General features: G+C 36.4%; 1 protein-coding gene across 1 annotated transcript in view; it reads left to right on the forward strand.

The window, feature by feature from the left end:
- The window catches only part of COG5 (component of oligomeric golgi complex 5), a 364,197-nt gene that overhangs the window by 214,292 nt on the left and 122,317 nt on the right, over positions 1 to 27,588 (forward strand). The gene's annotated exons all lie outside the window — the stretch shown is intronic.

Consider the following 27,588-nt stretch of genomic DNA (forward strand, 5'->3'; position numbering starts at 1 on the left):
CCACAGACAGATCATTCTGACATCTGTGCAGCCCTCAGTGGAGAGGAGATCTGGAGTGGGTAGGTCCTATTTGCAGACAGGTCATCCCAATATCCATGCAGCCCTCAGCATAGAGGAGACCCAAAGCAGTTAGCTCTTATCTGCAGGCCAATCATCCTGTCATCTTTGTAACCCTCAGCATAGAGGAGACCTAGAGTGGTTAGCCTGTATCTGCTGGCAGGTTATCTTGTCATCTTTGTAGCCCTCAGTGGAAAGGAGACTTGGCGTGGGTAGGTTCCATTGGCAGGCTGGTCATCCTGACATCTGTGTAGCCCTCAGCAGAGAGGAGACCCAGAGTAGTTAGCTTGTATCTGTTGGCATGTCATCTTGTCGTTTGTGTAGCCCTCAGTAGAGAGGAGACCTGGAGTGGATAGTTCCTATCCACAGGCAGATAGTTCTGTCATCTGGCTGAGTCTGGCTGAATCGGGGGTTTTTATGGGCGTCAGAAGGGAGGAAGTGTGTGCTGCCTCCCTTCCATGGGCAGGCCTGGAAAAAACACTATAAATTCTCACTCCAGTCCGTGAATGGGCAGTTTGGCCCCCAAGCTTCAGGTCCCTGGCTTAAATATAGGTGTTCACTGGGGACTCGCCCATTTCTGCCCAGGAGCCTGTCTGCCTCCTGCCACCATCTGCCTGTCATCCACAGCACCCAGGCTGTTCATGCCAAGGGGCACCTGCAGGCCCTCACCGAGCTGCACTCAGCACTCCCTCAGCCTCACTCCCATGCTCTTCGGCACCCAAAGTCTGGAGGCAGGCGAGGAAGCAGGGGGCTGGTGTGTTAACGCTGCCCCAAGCATGCACACACCCAGCTGAGTTGTGACAGCACCTGGGCTCAGCCTCATTTGTACTCCAAAATCAAATTGGGTGCTGGGAGCAGGGAGAGACCAGGCAGTGGGAGCAGGCACTTTAAAGTCTGTGGAGGCAGAGGGCTTCCCTGGTCCCCAAGAATGCAAGGATGTCTGGGTCTGCAACTGTGGCTGGGTGGCTGCAACTTCACCCAGGAGAGCGGGGCTCTCACCCTCCGACTCGGAAGTGGACAGGGCTCCTGCCAGCTCCCCACTGCAGCCAGCCTCATGGCAGCAGCTGCTGCAGACAAGTCACCCCTGCCATCACCAGCATATAGTTGTACTTATGGCTATCATTTGTGACAGTGAAAGGATGTGAAACAAAATCAGCAAAGCAAAAAAAGATGCATGGGGCAAGATCTAGAGGAAACCAGATGCAAGCTTTCAGAGAGTCCTCTCCCACTGGAGTTACACATGAACCTCTTGATTCTTCCAACAGCAAGTTACGACAGCATGCATAAAGTGCTGTCAACCAGGAAAACTCAACTTGAGCTTGTGAGTCCAGAGTTTTACCAGGGGTTACTTAATGACTAAAGACATACCAGAATTCTAGATGACCAGTAGAAAAGCAGGTATTCAGTATAAACCATATTGTTTGTCACAAACAGTTTAGGTACAGTGAACAACTCTCATCAGTTAGAGAATCATGGGGTCCCTCTCAAAATATAAGTTCCTAGATGCTAGCACAATACCAGCCTTGCAGTCAGGATTTTCTGATGGTAGCTATCTCAGACCTGTTATGTTAACTCTTTTGTGCACATGTACTTACATCATTACATACCTGCTTACTTTACCGTGCTTTCTACTTGGCTTTCATTTGTGTGAAAGGAACAATGAGATGCTTTTGTCAAGGGGTATAGTCACTCATGTTTTGCATTTATTACTAGATGGGATAATTAATATTGGTCCTTCATATTTACAGTTAAACAACTATACTTGGCAGTGTTTTCATTCATTTGTTCTGATTTTGGGTGTCTTTCTATACACATCTATCTATTTAGTCTTTATGTACAGTGGCCTTATTTCAAGCTTTTGTTATCTAATACTTTGGATACTTTTTATTCCTTTTGAACAGGTTAATCAATATCCTGCAAACAACATAAGGACAATTATAATGAAACAACTATACTGAGGAGCATCTAATGAAAATATCAAAAATAATACTGCTATTTAGGAGGAGATTTGTTTGTAATGTTGTTACATTGGGCAGAGTTCCTACATAAAAACATAACATAAATTCTTTTTAACAATAAAGTATTAAGGTGAATGAACACTGGCAACTTGTACAGGCTAGATTTTAAATGCATATGAGGCTGGGCAGTGGCTCATGCCTGTAATCCCAACAATTTGGGAAGCTGAGGCAGAAGAATATTTTAAGGCCATGAGTTTAAAACCAGCCTGGACAACATAGGGAGACCTCGTCTCTACAAAAACTAAAACAATTAGCCAGGTGTTATTGTGTATGCCTGTAGTTCCAGATAATCAGGAGGCTGAAGCAGGAGGATTGTTTGAGCCCAGGAGTTCAAGGTTACAGTCAGCTAGGATTGCCCCACTGTACTCTAGCCTGGATAACAAAGTGAGACCCTTTCAGAAAGAAAGAAATAGAAAAAGAGGAAGAGAAAGGGGGAGACAGAGAGAGAAAGAAAATGCATATAAATCATTACTGATTTAAAAAGGATTGTTAGCAATAGGGATATATGCTTTCCCTTTATTCACCTATTTCATGTACTTAAACTTCCCGTTAAAATAAAACCATTAAAGATTGCTCTTTCAGAGACTATTCTTAGGCTGTTTAAGAATATATTCATATGCAACACACACATACCTATTTACATTTATATATAAATTTAATGTAAATTACCAGTTGAAAATTTTTTGATGGTAATATTTATGAAAAAAATTTAGTCTGTCTTGGAGTTCAGTGTACCTATCTATAGAAAAGATCAGTCTTTTGTGAAAAGTCCAAAATGTTGTTTCCCCCTGCATACTTGGGAATTCCACAGCAACAGAAAAGTAAAAAAACTCAAAAGAAAATACTTGTCATATATTGCAAAGACAGCACATAAGGTTCTCAATATTTAGTACAATTTATTTGAATAGTCTTTTCCTTCAAATATATCTTTATTATAAAGCTGTAAAATATTTTACCAAGTGAGAACATTATTTTTCTAGTTAAGATAATTGTCATTGGCAATAGAACCTTTATAACAAGTTCAGGATTTTTAGAATTATTTGGAGACCCTAAGTAATAACCCTCTTGAGTCACTGAAGAGTGATATGTGGACCAAGATCTCTAAGTCTTTTTGTGTTCTGTTTTCAAGGAAAAGGTTATGAATAGAATGTTTTTCTTACTCTACAAGTTTTTCAGTTTTAAGATTTTAAGAAGGATATATCCTGATACTGAAAATTATTTCTAATTTACTGGCTTAGCCTTTTATACCTGTGAATAAATTTTCATTTATTGAAAAAATCAAGTAAAACAGTGTAAATAGTTCAGGATGAAACAATACTAGAATTATGCCATGTGTTTTCTATAATATTTGTTCAGAAATTAATACTTTTTTTGTAAGGCAATCATTACTAGCAAATATCTTTTCTACATTGGAATCTGCCTATAACAGATTTTTTTAAATAAAAATACTGAATTTTTTTTTTTATTCAGAAGCTGCCTTTGAGAAAGTAAAATTTTTAATTGCTTACTTTGTTATTTGGTTTTATTTATTATGAGACAGAGTCTCACTGTCACACTTGGCTAAAATTTGTGCAAGCAGTAGTCTATATTTGAAATTCACTGAAAGCTAAATTAATACATATTTTTTTCTTTGCTTTAGAATATGGATTATAATTCATTGATTAATTTCATATCAAGGAGGAAAATTAAGAATGTATTTTCCAGATTTCTTTGTTTTTAAACCATTTGGTTTCAGTGCTTCTGTAGTTCACTGGAAGCTGTGATGAAATTTCTGTATTTGATTTGTTCTTACCAGCTTGTTGTATTTCTACCAAAAAACCCTTTATTTTACAGTTGCCTTTGTTAAATAATTTTTATAATTATTGTCCTTTTGTTGTAGTTCAATATCTAGAGTTGTTTTAAAGTTAACTTTTATTTTAGGGTAGCTTTAGATTTATAAAATACTGAAATACTGAAAAATATTGGAAGTACAATGTTACGCATTATGCAAAAACAATGAAACTATAACATGCTAAGAGCAAACTCTAATGTGTAAACTGTGGACTTTAGTTAATAAGGTATCAATAGTGGTTCATCAGTTGTAACAAATAGTCGACTATACACAATGCTTTATGCAAATGTCATGTATCCACCATTCCAGTGTCACACAGAATGGTTTTACTAGTTTCACTTCCCTAAAAATTTTGTTCTACCTATTCCTTCCTACCTGACTTCCCTTCTAAACCTCTGCAACCACTGATCTTTTTACTGTCTTCATAGTTTTTGCCTTTTTCAAAATGTCATGTAATTGGAATTATACAGTACATAGCCTTTTCTGAATGCCTTTTTCCACTTAGCAGTATACATTTAAGGTTCCTTCAGTGAATTTTTTTTTCGGTTTGGTAGTTTATTTCTTCTAATCACTGAACAATATTCCATTGTCTAGATATACCTCTGTTTATCCATTTACTTATTGAAAGATATTTTGGTTGCTTCCAGTTTTTGCCAATTATGAATAAAGCAACTATAGACATTATTGTGTGGTTTTCACCTCTTGCTAACCCTTTCGTATTTTCATCTGTTTTAGGTAAATATGTAAGAGTTGCGCTTGTTTATTGTATTGTTAGACTATATTTAGCTTAGTAAGAAACTGCCGGCCGGGCGCGGTGGCTCACACCTGTAATCCCAGCACTTTGGGAGGCCGAGGGGGTGGATCACGAGGTCAAGAGATCGAGACCATCCTGGTCAACATGGTAAAACCCCGTCTCTACTAAAAATACAAAAAATTAGCTGGGCACGGTGGCGCGTGCCTGTAATCCCAGCTACTGAGGAGGCTGAGATAGGAGAATTGCCTGAACCCAGGAGGCAGAGGTTGCAATGAGCCAAGATCGCGCCATTATACTCCAGCCTGGGTAAGGAGAGCAAAACTCCGTCTCAAAAAAAAAAAAAGAAAAGAAAAGAAAAAAGAAACTGCCAAACTGTCTTTGAAAGTTGCTGTATCAATTTGTATTACCATTAGCAAAGAAAGAGAGTTCTTGTTGTTCCCCATCCTTGCCAATATTTGGATTTGTCAGTGTTTTGCAGATTGGCTATTCTAATAGGTGTATCATGTTAACTCATTTTTTAAATTTGTGTTTTCCTGTAGATTTTTTAAACCTATGTTTGTGAAAAAAATTTCCATTAGTTAATGTCCTAAGCCTTCATCTGTAGGAAAAGCAAACTGTCCTATATCTATTTTTTGTCTTTATGTGTTATATGTTAAAGTCAGTCTGCCCAGATCCCTAAAATATGTTAAAATGGTCTAAAATAATTTACATAAGAGTAAGTATAGCTTTTAGCATTTGGGAAGCCAGATCTTAAAAGTCTTCTTTCTTAACAGTTATTCAAGTAGTGTTGAAGGCAGGACAGTGTAGTGATTGAGAATTTTGGCCTGCTATCAGACAGAGCTATGCTTTGCTACCACTGATTGTGCAACCTTGGGTAGGTAATGTAATCTTTCAGTCTCAAATATCAGATGAGGATAGTAATAGTGCCCATAGAATTGAGGTATTATGAGGGAAAGTAAAAGAATGTAGACTTAATTCAGAGACTGACTTGATAATTTGCTATCGTAATTATTAGTCCAGTCTTTTTTTTTTTTTTTTTTTTTGAAATAGAGTCTCTTGTTGCCTAGCCTGGTGTGCAATGGCATGATCTTGGCTTGCTGCGACCTCCGCGTCCTGGGTTCAAGCCATTCTTCTGCCTCAGCTTCCCAAATAGCTGGTATTACGTGCAACCGCCACCATGCCCAACTAACCAATCCTGGCTAATTTTGTATTTTTAGTAGAGATGGGATTTCACCATGTCGGTCAGGCTGGTCTTGAACTCCTGACCTCAGGTGATCCGCGTGCCTGGACCTCCCAGAGTGCTGGGATTACAGGCATGAGCCACCATGCCCATCCCTAGTTTAGTCTTTTTTTAATGCAATCTTGCCATGTGAGAAAGTCTGTTTTATTCAATAGTTTTAATAACATGATATGCTTGTACATTAATTTATGTAGAGTTTCAGAAATTTAAATTATTGATCATGCTTCCTTAAATAAACCAATGTCAAGGATTTCCTCTGAATGTATCAAATTCATGCCTCACTTTACTAAAGTGAGTGATGATCTAACATGGTGGCTTTTTAGCTGTAACAATTTGAAAATGATTTTTCTTAGTTGTGTTCTGCAGAGTCTTGTGAGAATTATTAATTCTAAAGTATATTCTTTTTTAGCAGACAAAAAAATAAACATTTGGGCTTACTTTAAAACTTAGTTTTCAGTGTAATCTTTCTAAATCTGCCTTGGTTTTTGCTAAGATTTTGATTTCAGATGACAGAACTGTGTATATTACTATTCAAAGTCTAATCTTAGGAATATTTAAGGAGGAAAAAAATCCCACATGATAGTAGTTTCAGTAATACTTTACTGTTTAGAAGCTTTTACAATAGATGACCATAATTGTATAAAGGATATATCAGAATATAAAGAGGGCATAAATAGTCTGAATATAAAATAAAACCTGACTAATGATAGCTGGTATAACAAATCTTAGGAACATTTTAGTTTATTATTATTATTATTTCATTCCTCTGAGAGCTCATAACCTAAGGGGTATTTTAGTTTAAATGTAGATCCCTTTGAAAGCTATTTTTTAATTGAGATAACTAATTCTGCTTCTGCATTAATAAATACCCTGGCTAGCTTATAAAATTAGCCTGTTATTTTCAGTTTATATGATAATTTGAAAAGATACATTTATACATATGCATATTATTTTAGCATTGTAATATTGAACATTTTTTTCTCATATTGTATTCTATGGTTTATATGAATGGATATGGTATTTCATTTTTAAATTAGAATTTTAGGTTGAAAATTAGACATTAAAAAATTCAATTTTGGTATCTTTAAATCCAGTTAAGAGTTTTATTATCACTGTCTGATCACCAAGACTATATGATACTTTGCTTGAAAGTGAGTGTAGCAAATTATTGATAAATTATTAAGGATCTACACATTGGAAAACAAGTTGTAGATTCTTATCTGCAGGATTAAGCCAGCTTAGCAGTGTGAGGGATTATAGATATGATACTTTCATTTTCTAAGCCAGCAATTTTTATCATTAAATAGAATCTCGTAATCGTGTGTAGAATGCATTAAACTAAATTTGGAGAGCGTTCAGCATTTCCAGTTGCAGTAGTACTAATGAGAATTGTAACTGTGAAAAATAATGTGTTTTATTTTGCCCTTTTAGACATATCGAATGATTTGAAAATAGCATTAAAGACTCTAACCCAAAAATTTAGGACATCCAAATTTGAAATCTTTTTAATATTATGAGAAAACTGTTCAACTTATTTATCTGTAGAATCTCAATTTGATTAAAATATTGAATAGGGATAAACCAAGTAGATTTCTAAGTCAGGTATTATTAGTAAATACTCTTATCTGTAAAGGTTATAAGATTTCTTGTTTTACTTGTATGGGGACCAGATATTCTTAAGGACTCTGTCACTACAGTACAAACAAATTCTACATAAATTAGAAAAATGTAATTTATTATTAAGCTTGCAAAAAAATAGAATATTTGAGGGGCATCCATACATATACAGATACATGTAAAGGTAAAATAGTTGAACCTGTAGTGAGGATTTGTGAGTGATAAGTGAATGCACAAGATGGGGTTGTTTTGAGGTCAAATATCCATATCAGTGATAGTATCAATACTCTGTGCTTTGGGGTTGTAGCAAGATGGAAGAAGAAATTTGAGAGTCTTGCATTACACTGAGACCCAGGGCAGTGGCTAACATGATCCTCAATTGGTAACAACATGTCACTCCCATAAGAAACAAATGCATCTGCTCTGTAGAGGAACACATTTTTAGTTTCAGCAATCAGAATTCTTATAGTAAGGTTGGACAAATACAAGCTAACAGTAAAAAAACTGCCAATCTTATAAATTAGAAGCTGTGATTGAGAGCTGAGAAAATAAATACAATGCATAATGGATTTTAGATTCCCGAAGAACGTCTCAGAGATGCTGTGGATTTTAGATAGAATTATCTGATAAAGAATATAAAGTATCTGTACATGAAATACTCTAAAATATGGAATAAAAAATTGAGAAATAAGTGACTTAAAAATGACTAGTAGATCTGAAAATGAACTAATAGAGCATTTAGAAATAAAAATAAAGTTGTTGAAATAAAAGAGTCAGCAGATACATTAAACACAAGATTACAAAAAACTAAAGAGAGAATTAGAGGTCTGGAAAATAGAATCAATGAAATTATCCAGAATGCTTCATGAAGACTAGGTTATGAACAATATGAAGGAGAAATTTAAAAATTATGGAGGATCTGATAAGGTTTTAATAGAAGGCTTATATTAAAATTGGAAAAAGAAAACCAACAAACTATAAAAGAAAATTTGTATGATCCTCTCAATACATGCAAGAACAGCATTTGACAGAATCCAGCATCTGTGTCTGATAAAAATTTCTCAACAAGCTAGAAAAATAGAGGAACGCTTTCTCAACCTGATAAAAGGCATCTAAGAAAAATGAACAGGTAAAATCAGACTGGGTGCAGTAGTTTCATGCCTGTATTACCAGCACTTTGTGAATCTGAGGCAGGTTGGATCAGTTGAAGTCAGGAGTTTGAGACCAGCCTGGCCAACATGGTAAAACCCTGTCTCCACTAAAACTACAAAAATACCAGCCAAGCATGGTGACTGGTGCCTGTAGTCCCAGCTACTTGGGAGATTGAGCGGGAGAATCACTTAAACCTGGGAGACAGAAGTTGCAGTGAGCCGAGATGGCGCCACTGCACTCCAGCCTAGGCGACAGAGCAAGACTCTGTCTCAAAAAAAAAAAAAGAAAAAAAATCATATTTAATGGTGGAAACTTAATGTTTCTCTTCTACAATAGAGAAAAGACAAGGATTTCTTTTCGTTTTCACTACTTCTGTTTAACGTTGTTCTAGCTAGTGGAATAGGCAAGAAAAATAAAAGGATTCCAGTTTAGAAGAGAAGAAAATTATTTTTATAGATGACATGATTGTCTATATAGAAAATTCATTGGATCTACAAAAAAGCTATTAGGGCTAACTCAATATGTAAAAGTCAGTTCTACTTCTCTAAGTTGGTAACAGTTTGGATATATGTATAAAAATATATGTAATTCATTATAATATACAGTAGTTGTACTTTTATATATTAGCAGTGTACAATCCATTGTTCAGGAAGTGAACAATGTTAAAAACTCCAGAGCCAGGCATGGTGGTACATGTGTGTAATCTCAGCTACTCAGCAGGCTGAAGCAGGAGGATCACTTAAGCCAAGGAGTTTGAGGCTGCAGTGAGCTATAATGGCATCACAGCACTCCAGCTTGGGCGACAAAGTGAGACTCTATCTCTTTAAAAAAAAAAAATCTTAATATTGATAACTATACTGTGGTTACATAGTAACATGTCTTTATTCCTAGGAGATCGCTTAATTACTTAGTTGTACTGAGCCATGATGTGTGCAGCTTACTCTGAAATGGTTCAGAAACAGAAAATGAGAAGTAAATATGGCTCAGTGTTAACAAGTGGGAATCTGAGTATGCAAATAGTGGGTGGGTTTTCAGGGGGCTATTCCTGCATCTTTTCTGTAAATCCAAAATTATATCAGATTAGAAATTAGAAAATAAGGGGACAATAAGAAAAACTTTATGCTAATTTTTAAATACTAGTAGAAATGGACAGATTACTAGAAAAATATAACTTTCCAAAGCTACTCAAGTAGAATTAGAAGCCATCTGCAGTCCTGCAGCCTTTAACATCCACAGTCCTGAAGGCTTTAAAGAAATTCAATCAGTAGTTTAAAGTCTAAAGATCAAGAAACTAGTAGGCCTATATGGTTTTTCAGGAAAATCTACCAAAATTTCAAGAAACAGATTATTCAGTTTTTCTAGAGAAGACACCTTGCCCAAATCTTTCTGTGACACTAGTATGACCTTTATAACAAGACCAGTTAAGAGTTACAAGAAAGGAAAATTAAGTCCTGCCATGCTCGGGAATATATATTGAAAAATTTTCAATATTACCACAGCAAGTACAGCAGTGTATACAAATGATGTAACTATCAAAATAGATGTAGACAGAGTATTTGACAAAATTCATTATAGTTCTAGCAAACTGAGGGAGGGAACTTTTATGATTTTATTTTTATTTTTTGAGGTGAAGTCTCACTCACACCAGGCTGGAGTGCAGTGGCGTGAACTTGGCTTACTGCCACCTCCGCCTCCCTGGTTAAAGTGATTCTTCTACCTCAGTCTCCCAAGTAGCCAGGACTACAGGCTCACACCACCACCTCCAGCTAATTCATTATTACTATTATTATAATTTAAGTCCTGGAGTACATGTGCAGATCGTACAGGTTTGTTACATAGGTATACACGTGCCATGGTGGTTTGCTGCATCCATCCCCCTGTCATCTACATTACGTGTCTCTCCTATACCCCTCCACAAACCCTGACCCTTTGCTATCCCTCTCTGTCCCCCTCGCCCCCCCAAAAAAACCCCAGTGTATGATGTTCTCCTCCTTGTGTCCATGTGTTCTCGTTGTTCAAAACCCACTGAAGAATGAAAACGTGGTGTTTGGTTTTCTGTTCTTGTGTCAGTTTGCTGAGAATTACGGTTTCCAGATTCATCCATGTGCCTGCAAAGGACATGAACGCATCCTTTTTTATGGCAGCATAGTATTCCATGCTGTATATGTGCCACATTTTCTTTATTCAGTCTATCATTGATGGGCATTTGGGTCGGTTCCAACTCTTTGCTATTGTAAACATTGCCGCAATAATCATACGTGTGCATGTGTCTTTATAATTGAATGTTTTATAATACTTGGGTATATACCCAGTAAAGGATTGCTGGGTCAAATGCTATTTCTAGTTCCGTATCCTTGAGGAATTGCCACACTGTCTTCCACAATGGTTGAACTAATTTGCACTTGCACTAACAAGTGTTCCTATTTCTCCACAGTTTCTCCAGCATCTGTTGTCTCCTGATTTTTTAATGATTGCCATTCTAACTGGAGTAAGATGGTATCTCAATGTGGTTTTGATTTACATTTCTCTAATGACCAGTGGTGATGAGCCTTTTTTCATGTGTTTGTTGGCTGCATAAATGTCTTCTTTTGAGAAGTATCTGTTCATATACTTCACCCACTATTTGATGGGGTTGTTTTTTTTCTTGTAAATTTGTTTAAGTTCTTTGTAGATTCTAGGTATTAGCCCTTTGTCAGATGGGTAGATTTCAGAAATTTTTTCCCATTCTGTTGAGTGCTGGTTCGCTCTAATGATAGTTTCTTTTGCTTTGCAGAAGCTCTTAAGTTTAATTAGATCCCATTTGTCTATTTTGGATTTATTGCCATTGCTGTTGGTGTTTTAGTCATCAAGTTCTTGCCTATGCCTGTGTCCTGAATGGTATTGCCTAGGTTTTCTTCTAGTGTTTTTATGGTGTTAGGTCTTATGTTTAAATCTTTAATCCATCTGGAGTTAATTTTTGTATAAGATGTAAGGAAGGGATCCAGTTTCAGCTTTCTGCTTACGGCTAGCCAGTTTTCCCAACACCATTTATTAAATAGGGAGTCCTTTCTCCATTGCTTGTTTCTGTAAGTTTGTCAAAGATCAGATGGTTGCAGACGTGTGACATTGCCTCTGAGGCCTCTGTTCTGTTCCATTGGTCTATATCTCTGTTTTGGTACCAGTACCATGCTGTTTTGATTACTGTAGCCTTGTAGTATAGTTTGAAGTAAGGTAATGTGATGCCTCTAGCTTTGTTTTTGTTTCTTTTTTTGCTTAGGAATGTGTTGGCTATGCAGGCTCTCTTTTGGTTCCATATGACGTTTAAGGTGGTTTTTTCCAATTCTATGAAGAAGGTCAATGGTAGCTTGATGGGGATAACATTGAATCTACAAATTACATTGGTCAGTATGGCCATTTTCATGATATTGATTCTTTCTATCCACGAGCATGGAATGTTTTCCATCCGTTTGCATCCTCTCTCATTTCCTTGAGCAGTGGTTTGTAGTTCTCCTTGAAGAGGTCCTTCATGTCCTTTGTTGTATTCCTAGGTATTTTATTCTCTTTGTAGCATTTGTGAATGGGAGTTTGCTCATGATTTGGCTCTGTTTGTCTCTTATTGGTGTATAGGAACACTTGTGATTTTTGCACATTGATTTTGTATCCTGAGACTTTGCTGAAGTTGCTTATCAGTTTCAGGAGATTTTGGGCTGAGACGACGGGATCTTCTAAATATACAATCATGTCGTCTGCAAATAGAGACAATTTGACTTCCTCTTTTTCTAATTGGATACACTTTATGTCTTTTACTTGCCTGATTGCCCTGGCTGGAACTTCCAATACTATGTTGAATAGGAGTGGTAAGAGAGGGCATCCTTGTCTTGTGCCAGTTTTCAAAGGGAATGCTTCCAGCTTTTGCCCATTCAGCATGATATTGGCTGTGGGTTTGTAATAAATAGCTTTTATTATTTTGAGATATCTTCCATCGATACCTAGTCTATTGAGAGTTTTTAGCATGAAGCAGTGTTGAATTTTATCAAAGGCCTTTTCTGCATCTATTGAGATAATCATATGGTTTTTGTCATTGGTTCTGTTTATGTGATGGATTACGTTTATAGATTTGTATATGTTGAACCAGCGTTGCCTTCCAGGGATGAAGCCAACTTGATCGTGATGGATAAGCTTTTTGATGTGCTGTTGGGTTCGGTTTGTATTTTATTGAAGATGTTTGCATCTATGTTCATCATGGATATTGGCCTGAAATTTTCTTTTTCATTTGTGTCTCTGCCAGGTTTTGGTATCAGGATGATGTTGATCTCATGAAATGAGTTAGGGAAGATCCCCTCTTTTTTGAGACCTGTAACCCTGGCTGGAGTGCAGTGGCATGATCTAGACTCACTGCAACCTCCACATCCTGGGTCCTGGTTCAAGCAATTCTCCTGCCTCAGCTTACCTAGTAGATAGGATTAAAGGCACATGCTACCATGTCCAGCTAATTTTTGTACTTTTAGTAGAGATGGGTTTTCACCATGTTGGCCAGGGTGGTATTGAACTCCTGACCTTGTGATCCACCCACCTCGGCCTCCCAAAGTGTTGAGATTACAGGCATGAGGCACCGTGCCTGGCCGGATTCCCTCTTTTTGTATGGTTTAGAATAGTTTCAGAAGGAATAGTATCAGCTCCTCTTTGTACCTCTGGTAGAATTTGGCTATGAACCTGTCTGGTCCTGGACTTTTTTTGGTTGGTAGGCTATTAATTGCTGCTTCAATTTCATAGCTTGTCATTGATCTGTTCAGGGATTCAATTTCTCACTGTGTCACCAGGCTGGAGTGCAGTGGCACAATCTTGGCTCACTGCAGCCTCCACCTCCCGGGTTCAAGCAATTCTCCTGCCTCAGCCTCCTGAGTAGCTGGGACTACAGGCCTAGGTTGATTCCATGTCTTTGCTATTGTGAATAGCATTGTGATTAACATAAAAGTGCATGTCCCTTTTTGGTAGAATGATGTATTTTATTTTGAATATATACCTAATTATAATGGGATTACTGGGTTGAAGGGTTAAATAGTAGTTCTGTTTTAAGTTCTTTGAGAAATCTTCAAATTGCTCTCCACAGTGGCTGAACTAATTTACATTGCCAGCAATAATGTATAAGCATTCCTTTTCTCCACAGCCTTGCCAGCATCTGTGGTTGTTTTTGTTTTTGTTTGTTTGTTTTTGAGTGTCACTCTGTTGCCCAGGTTGGAGTGCAGTGGTGCAATCTTAGCTTACTGCAACCTCTGCCTCCCGGGTTCAAGCCTCCTGAGTAGCTGAGATCACAGGTGCTCACCGCCATGCCCAGCTTTTTTTGTATTTTTAGTGGAGACAGGATTTCACCAGGTTGGCCAGGCTTGTCTTGATCTCCTCACCACAGGTAATCCACCCGCCTCAGCCTCCCAGAGTGCTGGGATTATAGGCATGAGCCACTGCACCCAGCCTGTGGGGTTTTTTGGGTTTTTTTCCCCTCTTTTATGATAGCCATTCTCATTGTTATCTCATTGTGGTTTTGATTTGCATTTCTCAGATGACCAGTGAATTTGAGTATTTTTTCATGTTTGTTGGCTCCTTGTATGTCGTCTTTTGAGAAGTATCTGTTCATGTTTTTTGTCCACTTTTTAATGAGGTTGTTTTTTGACTGTTGAATTGTTTAAGTTTCTTAAAGATTCTGAATATTAGACCATTGTCGGATGCATAGTTTGTGAATATTTCCTTCCATAGTGTAGGTTGTTGGTTTACTCTTTTGATAGCTTTTTTTGCAAAGCAGGTCTTTAGCCTAATTAGTCTCACTTTGTCAGTGTTTTTGTTGCAATTGCTTTTGAAGACTTTGTCATAATTTTTTTCCCAAGGCCAATGTCCAGAATGGTATATCCTCAGTTTTCTTTTAGGATTCTTATAGTGTGTGGTCCTACATTTAAATCTTCAATTCACCTCAGTTAATTTTTGCATATAGTAAAAGGTAGGGTTTCAGATTTATTCTTTATATAACTAGCCAGTTATCACAGCACCATTTATTGAATAGGGAGTCCTTTCCCTATTGCGTATTTTGGCAGATTTTGTTGATGATCAGATGGCTACAGGTGTGAGGCTTTATATCTTGAGTTCTCCATTCTGTTCCATTGGTCTGTGTATCTGTTTTTGTGCCAGTCCATGCTGTTTTGCTTACTGTAGCCTTGTACTATAGTTTGATAGTAAATAATGTGATGTATTCAGCTTTGTTCTTTTTGCTTAGGATTGCTTTGGCTACTTGGGCTCTTTTTTGGTTCCATATGAATTTTAGAATATTTCTCTAATTTTGTGAAAAATGAAATTGATCATTTAATAGGAATAGTGTTGAATCTGTAAATTATGTTGGGTAGTATGACCATTTTAATGATATTGATACTTCCAATCCATGAGCCTGGAAAGTTTTTCTATTTGTTTGTGTCATCTGTGATTTCTTTCAGCAGCATTTTTTAGATCTTATGGATACCTTTCACTTTCATGGTTAGTTCTATTCCTAGGTATTTTATTTTTCTTGTGTGGCTATTATAAATGAGACTACATTCTTTATTTGGCTCTCAGCTTGGACATTATTGTTGTATAGAAATACTACTGATTTTTGTACATTGGTTTTGTATTCTGAAACTTTGCTGCAGTCACTTATCAGTTCCTGGACCTTTCAGTAGAAACTTCAGGATTGTTTAGGTATAAAAGTATATTGTCAGGGGAGACATAATTTGACATCCTCCTTTCCATATTGAATGCTATTTTTTTTTTCTCTTGCCTAATTGTTCTGGCTAACATTTCCACTACTATATTGAATAGGAGTGGTGAGAGTGGACATCCCTCTTGTTCCTGTTCTCAAGGGGAATCTTTCCAGTTTTTTTCTGTTTAGTATGATGTTGGCTGTAGGTTTATCATAGATGGCTCTTACTGTTTTGAGGTATGTTTCTTTGATGCCTACTTTCTTGAAAATTTTTATCATGAAGGGATATTGAATTTCATTGAAAGCTTTTTCTGCATCTATTGAGATGATTATATGGTTTTTGTTTTTAATTCTGTGTATGTGTTTAATAACCTTTATTGATTTACATATGTTGAAACAACCTTGCATCTCAGGAATGAAGCCAACTCAATCATGGCAAATTAACTTTTTGATGTGCTGTTGAATTCCATTTGCTAGTATTGTGTTGAGAATTTTTACATCTATGTTCATTAGGAATATTGTCTGGTGGTTTTCTTTTTTCATTTTGTCTTTGCCACATTTTGGTATTAGGGTGATGATGGCTTCATATTATGAGTTAGGGAGGAGCCCCTCCTCAATTTTTGTAGGGGAAGGAAAAGTTTAAGTAGTATTGGTGACAGCTCTTTTTTTTTTTTTTTTTTTTAAATGTCTGATAGAATTCTGCCATGAATCAGTCTGGACCAGGGCATTTTTTTTGGCTTGGTAGATTTTCCTACTGATTCAGTTATGAAGCTTGATATTGGTCTGTTCAGGGTTCCAGTTTCTTCCTGATTTGATCTTGAGAGATGATGTGTTTCCCAGAATTTATTCATTTCCTCTAGATTTTCTAGTTTGTATGAGTAGAGATGTTCCTAATAGTCTCTGTGGAGCTTTTGTATTTCTGTGGGATCAGTTGTAATGTTGCCTTTGTCATTTCTGAGTGTGGTCATTTGGATCTTTTTTTTTCTTTGTTAATCTAGCTAGTGGTCTATCAATCTTATTTACTGTTTCAAAGAACCAATTTTTGGTTTTATTGATGCTTTTTCTGGATTTTTGGGCCTCAATTTCATTCAGTCATTCAGTTCCACTCTAATTTTAGTTATTTCTTCTGCTAACTTTGGGGTTATTTTGTTAGTTTCTTTGTTTTTGGTTTTTCTAGTTCCTCTATGTGTGATGTTAGATTGTTAATAAGAGATCTTTGTGACTTTTTGAGGTAGGTATTTGACACCCTAAAACTTTTCTCTTAATGCTGCTTTGGCTGCATCGCAGAAATTTTGGTATGTTATGTCTTTTCATTTTTTTCTAAGTATTTTTTTTATTCCTCACCATTTTATTGTTTGCCCAAATGTCATTGAGGGACAAGTTGTTTAATTTCCATGTGATTGTGTGGTTTTTAGGAGATCTTCCTGATACTAATTTCTATTTTATTTCACTATGGTCCAAGAATATGATTAGTATTTCAGTTTTTTTAATTTACTGAGACTTGCTTTATGGCATAGCATGTGGTCAGTCTTGGAGTTTGTTCTGGGTGCAGATGGGAACTTATATTCTGTGATTGATGGGTGGAGTATCTTGTAGATAACTATTCAATCCAGTTGGTTAAGTGTCGAACTTAAGTCCAGATTTTCTTTGTTAGTTTTCTACCTCCATGATCTATCTAATGCTCTCAGTGGGATATTGAAGCCCCCCCCCACTATTATTTTGTGGCTGACTATGTGTTTTGCAGGTATCTAAGAACTTGTTTTATAAATCTGTCTACCCCAATGTTCTTGCATGTATATTTAGGATAGTTAAGTCTTTTTGTTGAATTGAGCGCTTTATCATGTAATGCTCTTCTTTATCCTTTTTTACTGTTGTTGGATTAAAGTCTGTTTTATCTGATGTAAGAACAGTGACTTCTGCTTTTTTTTATTTTCCATTTGCATGAAAGACCTTTCTCCAGCCCTTTACTTTGAGCTGATAGGTGTTACTGCATGTGAGATCAGTCTCTTGAAGATAGCAGATGATGTATGAATCTTGGTTTTTTTTTTTTTTACCCAATTTGCAGCACTATGCCTTTTACCTGGAGCATTTAGACTATTTACATGGAAGGTTTATGTTGATATCTGAAGTTTTGCACTTACTATGAAGTTGTTAACTTGTTGCTTTGTAGTTTCTATTGTATGGTTCATTTATAGGATGTGTTGGCCCTGTAAAGTGTGTGTGTGTTTATGGTAACAGGTATCATTCTTTCATTTCCATGGTTATAACTCCCTTAAGGATCTCCTTTTGAGTATCTGTTCTTATGCTTATTAGCTATTTTAATATCATCTTTGGAGAAAACTCTATTGAAGTCCTTTGTCTATTTTAAATCAGGTTATTTTGGCTGTTACTATATATTCTAGATATTAACTTATTATCTAATATATATGTTTAGCAAATATTTTCTCCCATTCTGTACATTGCTTTTACTCTCTGTTGCTTCCTCTACTGCATAGAAATCTTCAAGTTTAATGTAGTGTAATTTGTTTATTTTTGCTTTTGATGTCATATGGAAGTAATTGCCAAATCCATTGTAATGGAGCTTTTCCTTGTTTTGGTTTAGGAGCTTTAGCTTTAGGTCTTACATTTAAGTCTAATCTTTTAAATTAATTTTTATATATGATATAAGGTAAGGATTCAGCTTCTTTCTTTTGCATGTGTATGTATATCTAGTTTTCCCATCAGCATTTATTGAAGAGGCTATCCTTTCCCCATTTTATAGCCTTGCTGCACTTGTCAAAGATCATATGGCCATATACTTGAGGGTTTATTTCTGGGCCACTGATTCTTTGCCATTGGCCTATATGTCTTGTTTTATACTGGTACCATACTGTTTTGATTACGGAAGCTTTGTAATATATTTTGTACGCAGAATATATGAGACTGCTAGTTTCGTTTTCCCTTCTTAAAAAAGATATTTGAAGTCCTTGAGGTTTCATATGAATTTTACAATTTTTTTCCTTATTTCTACTAAAAATCCCATTCAGATTTCTTCAGCATGAAAATTGATTTTCTTTTATTGAAGAAAAATGTAGTTGAGGACAAAACCTAGTACTTCAGTGGGTTTTTGTTGATGGCAGCCCATTGTTCAGTGCATCATGTTATCATTATGCAGCTTTAATGCTGAAGTGGAATACATCCCAATTCTGAGGATATCAGTTTTGATCCTGTTTTTAAAAACTGATACGTAATTTCTGTACGTATTTATCGGGTACCTGTGATACTTTTTTTCATACATAGAATGTAATGATCAAGTTAGAGTATTCAGGGTATTCATCTCCTCAGGAACCTGTTTCCACATAGGAACATCTCAAGTCTTGTCTCTTAACTATTTTGTAATAAAAAATACATTATTGTTAACTATAGCCACCCTACTTTGCTATTGAACATTAGAACTTATTTCTTCTAACTGTGTGTTTGTACCCATTTACCAACTCCCATTTTCTCTCTCACCCAAAACACACACCCTCTTCCAGCCTCTGATATCTAAGATATCCTTCTCTACTCTCCCTCCATGAGATCAAAATTTTAAGCTTCCATATATGAGTGAGAATGTGAAACATTTTGTTTTTCTGTGCTTGGCTTACTTCACTTAATGACTAGCAGTTCCATCAGTGTTGCTGCAAATGACTGGATTTCGTTCTCTTTTTGTGGCTTTCTGTATGCCATGTTTTATTTATCCATTCGTCCTTCAGTGGACACTTAGGTTGAGTTCATATCTTTGTTTTTGCAAATAGTGCTACAATAAACATAAACACCTTTGATATACTATGTTATTTTCTCTAGATAAATACCCAGTAGTGGGATTGCTGAAGTATATGGTAGTTCTCTTTTTAGTTTTTTGAGAAATCTTCATACCATTTTCCTTGGTGGCTATGTTAATTTACCTTTCCACCAACAATACATGTTTCCTTTTCTCCATTTCTTCACCAGTATGTGTTATTTTTTGTTTTTTTAATAGTAGTCATACTAACTGGGGTAAGGTCATATCTCTTTATGGTTTTGATTTGCATTTCCCTGATGATTAGTGATGTTGACAATTTTTTAATGTACCTGTTGTCCATTTGTATGTCTTCTCTTGAGAAATGTCTATTCATGTCCTTTGCCTACTTTTAATGGGATTATTTGTTTCTTACTGTTGAATTGATTGAGTTCTTTCTGTATTCTGGATATTTGTCCCTCTGGCTCCCAGGCAGTCTGCACTGGTCTTGGCAGTGGCTGCAATGAGCTGGGTGGGTCATTCCCCAGCCCCACAGGTAGCATATGCAAGTGAATGACTACTGTGGTAGTAGCAGTAGGCTGGGTTATTTGAGAATCTGCTGTACATCATTTTGTTTAAAAATTGCAATTTCGAGAAACCTGTCAGTGACATTAATTGAGGAATTACTATAATGTTGTGAACTCATAAATTGATTTAAAACAATATTATTTTGTAATTGATGTACATTTTTTGAGGTATATGTGATACTTTATTACATTCATGTAATGTGTAAAGATCAAATCAAGGTAGTTGGGATATCCATCACCTTAAGTATGTATTTATAAATTTGAGTTACACTTTTCTAGCCATTGGGAAATGTGTAATAGATTATTGTTAACTGTAATCACCTGCTGATTTATTGAACTCTGTGACTTATTTCTTCTATCTAACTGTATATTTATACTCATCAGTCAGCCTCTCTTCATGTCCCTCTCCCCTTGATTTTTTCAAACATCTGGTAACCACCAGTCTACTCACTGTCTTCATGAGATCCACCTTTCTAATTCACACACATGTTTGAGAATATGCAGTACTTGTGTTTCTATGCTTGGTATATTTCACTTTACATACAGTGTCAGCTGTTGCTGCAAATAAAAGGATTTCACTCTTTTTTATGGCTGAATAATATTATGCTGGGTATATATGCCACATTTTCTTTATCTGTTTATCCATTTGATGGGCAATTAGGTTGATTTCATACTTTGGCTATTGTGAATAGTGCTTTGGTAAACAAGAAAGTGCAGATGTCTTTTTGGTATATTTTATTTATTTTTTTTGGATGATCAGTTCCTTACTGAGAGTGGGGTGTTGAAGTTCCTGTTATTTTGTTGCCATCTAGCTCTTCTTTAGATATATTAATGTTTGCTTTATATACTTGAATGTTTCAGTATTGGGTGCATACATATTTATAATTGTTATATATCCTCTTGCCAAACTGACCCCTTTCTCATTATATAGTAATCTTTGCCTTGTAGTCTATTTTTATCTGATATACGTATGGTTGTTCCTGCTCTTTTTGGTCCCCAGTTGCACAGAATATCTTTCTGCATCCCTTTACATTCAGTTCACGTGTGTCTTTATAGGTGAAGTAGGTTTCTTGCAGGCAGTGTATAGTCGAGTCTTGTTTTTTGATCTATTCAGCCACTCTGTGTTCTTTTATTATATTTATACAGTTGAATCCATTTACATTCACTGTTGTTATTGATAAGTAAGAACTCACTACTGCCATTTTGATACTTGTTTCTGGTTGCTTTATAATTCCTCTCTTCCTTTTTCCCTTTTTTATTGTGTTTTATTAGTGCTTAAGTAATATTTGTGTGATATTATGTTTTAATTTGTTACTTTTTTTTTTAGTAAATGTTTTATAGACTTTTGAATCATGATTATTATGAGGCTTATAAAAAACGTAAGTCATTTTTTTTTGTTGTTATTTTTTTGAGATGAAGTCTCACTCCATAGCCCAGGCTGGAGTGCAGTGGCGCGATCTTGGCTCCACTGCAACCTCCACCTCCCGGTTCAAGCGATTGCCCTTCCTTGGCCTCCTGTGTTGCTGGGATTACAGTCATGCACCACTGCAGCTGGCTAATTTTTTGTACTTTTAGTAGAGACGGGGTTTCACCATGTTGGCCAGGCTCATCTTGAACATAAGTTATTTTAAAGAAATGACAACTTAGATGACAAAGAAAAGACACAAACAAAGAAAAAAAGTTACAAACTTTGCATTTTAACTCCATTCTATATTCTTTTTGTGTTTTCTCAATTTACTTTTCACTGAGAAAACATGTGTAAATCAATTTACATATTTTTATATTGCCTATAAATATAAAACATGTCAATCGTTAAATATCAGTGTATATATCTAACAGATTGCTATAGCTGTTAATTGTTTTTCATAGATGTGTCATTTAGGCTTTATGCTGGAGTTATGAGTGGATCATGTAGCACAGTTACAGTATTAGAGTGTTATGGTTTTATTTGTGTACTTAATTTTACTGGTGGGTTTTATACCTTCAGATGTTTTTGTTTGCATATTACTTTTTTTTTCTTGCAGAATTTTAAGAACTCCTTTGAATATCTCTTGTTAAGACAGGTCTGATGGTGGTGAATTCTTTCAGCTTTTGTCATCTTCCTTTTTGAAGCATAGTTTTGTTGGACACAGCATTTTGGATACCTTTTTCTTTTTCCACTTTGAAAATCTTATCCCACTCTCTCCTGGCCTGTGTGGTTACCATGAAGAAGTCTGTTGCCAGACCAATTGTAACGCTCCTTCCTGTAGTATTTATTTCTTTTCTCTTGCTGGTTTTAGGCTCTTCTCTTTGTCCTTAGCCTTTGAGATCTTAATTATCATATGCCTTGGGTTAGTTTTATTTGGTTCTAATCTGTTTGATGTTTTTCGTCCCTCCTGTAACTCAATATTCATAGCTTTCTCAAATTTTGGAATTTTTTAAAAATAAATTTCAACCTTGGAATACTTCTGTAAGATCAGCTTCTTTAGCTTCTGCTTATGAATGGAAACATGCAGCATTTACCTTTCTGTTCCTGGCTTATCTTAACATAATGTCCACCAACCTCATTCATGTTACCTTGAATGACAGGATTTCATTCTTTTTATGGCTGAATATTTTTCTATAGTCTGTATATGCTGCATTTTCTTAATCAGTTTCTCTGTAGATAGACACTGAGGTTGATTCCATATCTTGACTAGTGCTGCAGTAAACATGAGAGTGAAGATACCTCTTTGGCATACTGATTTCCTTTCCATTGGATATATACCTAGTACTGGGATTGCATGAATTTTCAAAATACTGGGAAACCATATATTCTCAACTCGGGGCAATATTGACCCCAAGAGAGAGAAACTAGTTCTGGTTTTTCTTAGTTTCTCTTATTAGGAAGAAACTAAATCTTATTAAAATTAATCAAATCTAATTATAGTATATAATTATATATTAAATATAAGCAAAATATGTTTCCTATGTTATATAGGTATAAGTATAGTTAATTAATTTTTTTCTTTGGGTGAGTGATGTTAAAAAAAAAATGTTGAGACACACTTCCGTAAACTATATCAAAGGAGTTTTAAATCCTTTAACACCATTGTTTCACAGTGATCTCTAGGTAAGAGTATAAGATTGGGCATTAGGCATTTGAGTTTAAAGAGGAACTTTTACTTTTTACTCATGTATTTTAGTATTGAATTTTTTACATCCAGAATTTACTGTTCTAGTTATCATTAACATTTAGATTATCTTTATTATTCCTGCAAAAAATTTAAAAGAGTAATGATAGTGCCGGGCTCGGTGGCTCATGTCTGTAATCCCAGCACTTTGGGAGGCCGAGGAAGGCAGATCACAAGGTCAGGAGATCGACACCATGCTGGCCAAGATAGTGAAACCCCGTCTCTATTAAAAATACAAAAAATTAGCTGTGTGTGGTGACGCACCTGTAGTCCCAGCTACCCGGGAAGCTGAGGCAGGAGAATTGCTTGAATCCAGGAGTTGGAGGTTGCAGTAAGCTGATATTGCGCCACTGTACTCCAGCCAGGACAAAAACAGCAAGACTCCAATTCAAAAAAAAAAAAAAAAATTATATGGAAGCATCATATTTAATCCTTTCATCCAGAGACAACCTCTGTTACTATTTTGTAAAAAGTCTTTGTATTTAGCTGTATATATTTTAATAAATCCTGTCTGTTCTACCTTCAAAATGTATTCAAAATCTGACTACTTTTCACTATCTTTGACTACCTCACTAATCTAAGCTCTTGTTTTATAAAACAAAAAGTTGATTGCATCATAAATTTTTTTTTTCTCTCAACAGTATACATGTAAAATCTAACATTTTTATTTTAATGGAAATTCTTAGGGTTTCTTACTTTGCTCGGTGCTGTATGTATAGGATTGTACATGTATAGGGTTTCTTTTTTCTTTTCTTCTTATTTTTTTTGAGATGGAGTCTTGCTCTGTCGCCAGGCTGGAGTGCAGTGGCGCGGTCACGGCTCACTGCAACTTCCGTTTTCCGGTTTCAAGCAATTCTCCTGTCTCAGCCTCCCTAGTAGCTGGGATTACAGGCATGCACCACCACGCCCGGGTAAGTTTTTTTGTATTTTTAGTAGAGACAGGGTTTTACCATGTTGACCAGGATGGTCTCGATCTTTTGACCTCGTGATCCGCCCGCCTCGGCCTCCCAAAGTGCTGAGATTACAGGCATGAGCCACCGCGCCCGGCCATGTATAGGGTTTCTTACTTTGCTCTGTAGTGTTCATCTTGAAGTTCCTATCTAATTTCCATAGCTCTCTTCTTTATAATCAGACAGCAAAATGTTTTCCCCAAAGGCTGTTTTTCAACAAACAGAAATTTTTCTTTGCTTTATTTTATTTGCTTTGCCAGGATCCCTCTGCTTTGAATCCAGAAGATGATTAAGAAGTAATTTAAAATTCATATCTACTTGGTTTCTTTGATCAAATCTGCAGGCTTCCTTATTCACGACATGATTTCTCCACAGAGATCTCTGGCATAGACCTTTTGCTAAGTCTTTTACACTTTCCTTCCTTTGATCTTAATTTAGCTCCCTCTGCTTCTCTCTGACCTCCTCTCAATAAGCATACCGACTTAGAAACACTTTTTCAAGGACCAAAAAAATTGTATTGCTTATCCTTACCTCCCCCTGCTGCCTCAAAGGTATCTATTTCTTTTTCTGACTTAGTTTTCAACTTTTGTTTTTGATTCCGCATCATCCCATCTTGGTTTTCTCCACTATCAGCCTCTTTCCTTCTTCCTTCTTTTCAGTGTTTTACCGTCTAAGTATTTCTTTAACAACAACAAAAACCTGAGTCCTTTATTTTCCTCTAAATACATCTTTCCTTCACACTTAGGTTTCAGTAAGCTACATTGTATCTCTACTTCCCTGCTTCTCTTTTGCCCCACACCCTTGATGTCAAGCTTTCACTCTACTGAAGCAGTTCTTCCTCATCGCACCTTAGTGACCCAACTGCCAAATCGTTCTGTCCACTTCTCAGACCATGTTTACTTCACTCCTCTGAGGTGATTGACCACTTCTTCTTAAATCTCTCCTTGCTCAAGTATTCTCACTCTCCAGAATTCCTTTATTAATTCCTCCTCCCCTTCCTTTCCTTCCTTTTAAAATATTTGTAAAATTTCAAACACATACCAAACTATAGAACCCAAGTATAGGACAGTGATTCCCTATGTACCTACCATCCAGTTTCAGTGGTTATCAACTTGTACTCAATTTTTATTTTACACTCATCTCCACTCACTCCTCTCTCTCCATTCTGAACCATTTTCTCCAGCAACTTTTAAATGATTTGTTCCCCATGGCCCATCCTCAACATTATTTTTTTTACCATGCTACATGCAATATATGGAAAAGCTCACACATGCGAATAGTTTCTACCACCTCCAAATGCTGATAACACTTAAATTGATTTCTTTAGCATAGATCTGCTTAAAAGCAGTCAGTGGCCAGGAGCAGTGACTCATGCCTGTAATCACAGCACTTTGGGAGGTCGAGGCGGGCAGATCATCTGAGGTCAGGAGTTCAAGACCATCCTGGCCAGTATGGCAAAACCCCTTCTCTACTAAAAATATAAAAATTAGCTGGGCTTGGTGGCAGGCACATATAATCCCAGCTACTTAGGAGGCTGAGGCATGGGAATTGTTTATCGTTGAACCCGGGCGGCGGAGGCTGCAGTGAGCTGAGATTGTGCCACTATACTCCAACCTAGGTTACAGAGCAGGACTCCATCTCAAAAAAAAAAAAAAAAAAAAAAAAAAAAAATGCAAGCAGGGTCGCCTCCACTTGGATGCCCCAGAGGTTCCAGAAGCATAAGTCTGAAAGAATACATTTTTCTTTGCCCACCTGCTGCTCCTTCTTACATTCTATTTTGGTTGCATAATCTTCTCCTAGTTCTTCATAAATATTTTTAGTCCTTATTATTCATAAATACATATTCTGGCCCATTAGCAGTTTTCCTGCTGCCCACTCTTACTACTCTTCTACTACTATGGCCATAGAAAGGTCCCTTTTGCCTAGATTTCTTCAGTAACTTCCTAAGTGATCTTGTTGCCTGCAGACTTACTACCACCCCACACACTGTTCATCTTCCATGTTATCATCAAAGTGATTTTCTCAAAGTGCAGCTTGAACATGGTATTCTCTTATTAAAACTCTCAAGCAGTTCACTATTATATCTATATGATGAACATAGACGTACCTTGATCTGATCCGTGTCTTACTTTCCATTCTTACATCCTCCCTGTTTCCCGAATGCTCACTTTTTATTCAGAGGATAGAAAATACTTTTTCACATCTCTGTGTACTGTCAATCTCTCTTTATTGGGAATGCTCTCTGCTCATCTCTTTTCCCGTCTGTATGGTGAATTCCAATCTTCCTTTAAGATCTAGCCCAAGAGGCTGGGCGTGGTGGCTCAATCCTGTAATCCCACCACTTTGGGAAGCCGAGGCAGGCAGATTGCGAGGTCAGGAGACCCATATGATCCTGGCTAACACAGTGAAACCCCCTTTCAACTAAAAATATGAAAAATTAGCCAGGCATGGTGGCACATACATGTAGTTCTAGCTACTCAGGAGGCTGAGGCAGGAGAATCATTTGAACCTGGGAGGCGGAGGTTGTAGTGAGCCAAGATCATGCCACTGCACTCCAGCCTAGACGACAAAGCAAGACTCTGTCCCCCGTCAAAAAAAGATCTAGTTCAAGAGATCCTGTTTCTTCGTAACAAGATAAATCCCATGAAAATATTATTCCTACGATTTACATGAAGAAATCAAAAGCTCAGAAAGATGAATTCACCTTTCCAAGGTCACAGCACAAGTGGTAGACCTTGAATTTACGTCAAGGTTATTTGACTTCAGTGCCATACTCTTTTCACTATACCCAGCACAAGAAGTTTAGCATGAAAGTTTGGACCTCATTCTATGTGCAAGAAGCTGTCAAATATATTTGAGCAAGAAAATTTGTGGTCAGTTTGGTGTTAAAAAGAGAAAAACTGAAGAATATATGCTTTGAAAGCTATTTTGTTTAAGTATTAATTATTCTAAGTTTCTATGTATACACTTAATTATGTTGAAATAAATGACTAAATCAAAGTCACAGGTCAAGCTGTAATTCTCAATAATAGATTTATCTTTAAAAAGTTCTGATATTTTTGCATATTTTACCTTTGTTCTATTTATACATAATAATATGTGTCTGTTTGGTTTTATTATAAGCTTATGTTGGTCTCAGCCAAAAGTCCAAATTTCATTGTTTCTTAAAGTTAGAATTATACTGTTTATAACAAGAGACAAGCCCAGAAAGACACTTTAAATTGCAAGTGTTTCCCTGAATTGATCTGATAGCATGATTCCATTTAACTTAATATAAGACATATTGGGTGTCAGTTATAAACAGATCATTCTCAAATATCCTTCCAGTTGGAATCTACTTGAACTATTCAAAATGTAGTTCAATTAATTTTGTTTCAAAATGTTTAGGAGCAAATATGTAACAGGCTGACTTGACTTGAAACAAGTGACATGATTTTTATATATCTTCTTTTTTTTTATGCAGGAAATTATATTTATGTGATGTAGTTTTGACAATAAAATTTTGTTTTTGTTTTCCTAAAGGCAAAGTCTTGTTCTGTCATCCAGGCTAGAGTGCAGTGGTATGATCCTGGCCCACTGCAGCCTTGAACTCCTGGGCTGAAGCAATTTCCTGCCTTAGCCTCCCAAGTAGCTGGGACCACGGGCACATGCTCCAACACTTAGCTAATTTTTAAATTTTTTTTGTAGAAACGGGGTCTCGCTGTGTTGCCCAGGCTGGTCTTGAACTCCTGGCCTCAAGCGATCCTCCCACCTTGGCCTCCCAAAGTGTTGGAATTACAGGTATGAGCCACTGC

Source organism: Aotus nancymaae, unplaced genomic scaffold (assembly GCF_030222135.1).
Source record: "Aotus nancymaae isolate 86718 unplaced genomic scaffold, 86718_ANA_hifiasm-v0.15.2.pri h1tg000002l, whole genome shotgun sequence".
NCBI classification, from domain to species: domain Eukaryota; kingdom Metazoa; phylum Chordata; class Mammalia; order Primates; family Aotidae; genus Aotus; species Aotus nancymaae.